The sequence below is a fragment of the Rhincodon typus genome, unplaced genomic scaffold (assembly GCF_021869965.1).
Source record: "Rhincodon typus isolate 14 unplaced genomic scaffold, sRhiTyp1.1 hic_rhity00000983, whole genome shotgun sequence".
In the NCBI taxonomy this organism is placed as follows: Eukaryota; Metazoa; Chordata; class Chondrichthyes; order Orectolobiformes; family Rhincodontidae; genus Rhincodon; species Rhincodon typus.
Window position 1 is genome coordinate 32628 of NW_025966621.1, and position 1499 is coordinate 34126.

Sequence of the window (1499 nt, forward strand, 5' to 3'; positions counted from 1 at the left end):
ACACAGTGGTTAACGCTGCCTCACAGCGACACAGTGGTTAACGCTGCCTCACAGAGACACAGCAGTTAACGCTGCCTCACAGAGACACAGTGGTTAACGCTGCCTCACAGAGACACAGTGGTTAACGCTGCCTCACAGCGACACAGTGGTTAACGCTGCTGCCTCGCAGTGACACAATGGTTAAAGCTGCATCACAGCGCCAGGGGCCCAGGTTTGATTCCACCCTCAGGTCACAGTGTCAGTGTGGAGTTTGCACATTCTCTCTGTGTCTGTGTGCGTGCCTGCCGGTGTGCTCTAGTTTCCACATGCAGGCTGGGCGGATTGGCCATGCTGAAATGGCCATGATGTTCAGAGGGCTGTGTAGATGAGGTGGATTACAGGGGGATGGGTCTGTGTGGAATGCTCTGACAGTCAGTGTGTTTGTTGGCCTGAAGGCACCATTTCCACACTGTAGGGATTCTTATGATTTGTAGTGAAGATTGCTTCATGTGCCGAGTGATGAGTATACTCCTGATGTCTGCCTTCTCAAACAACGTACCTGTTCATGGTTTGGAGACAACAAGGACTGCAGATGCTGGAAGCCATCCCATTGGTGTGAGGCTGGAAAAGCACAACAGGTCAGACCGTCTCCGAGGAGCAGGGAAGTCAACGTTTGGCACTGAAACCTTTCGTCAGGACGAGGGAGGGGGAAGGGTAGGTGGGATGGTTATAGGTGGATGCAGGTTGGGGGTTATTGTGATTGGTCCGTGAGAAGGGTGGAGCGGATAGGTGAGTAGGAAGATGGTCAGGGAGGTGAGGAGGAGGTGGAGGGGGAGGGCTGGACATGGGATAAGGCTGGGGGTGGAGGGATTTTGAAGCTGGTGAAGTCAACGTTGAGGCCATTGGGCTGCAAGCTTCCAAGGCGAAATATCAGGTGTTGTTCCTCCAGTTTATGTTCGGCCTCGCTCTGACAGTGGAGGAGGCCCAGGATGGACATGTCACCAGGGGAGTGGAAGGGAGAGTTAAAGTGGATGGCAACCAGAGTGTCAGGTGGGTTGGAGAGGGTGTCCACTTTCATCAGAATCCCTTGCACATGCTTCACTTGCCGCATTTCTCATGATAAAGCTCGTTGTAGTGCCTGTTTGAAGCTCAGCTAGTACACAGTTACATCATTGATCCCACATACCAGACCGTCTCTCAGCATCTCACTGAGGGTTAAATGCCACATGCCCCTCCCATTCACCTTAACCACGTCAAAAATCCCAACACAGATTCTCCCTGTTCTTGATCTGTCGAGTAAAATTAAAAGCGTCTCAGAATTAGAGGAGGGTTGTGCCATAATACTCCTTAATTAAATCCATCAACGCTTGAATGGTTTTAGTATCTGATGCCTCAGGAAATGTTCTGCTTCCAATAATTGCAAAAGCTGCAGGTCTACAATCTGTTAGAATAATTACTCAGTGCTTTTCATCTTCCATCCGTCATTGGCCCGGAAAAAATAACATGTTCTTCCAACATAC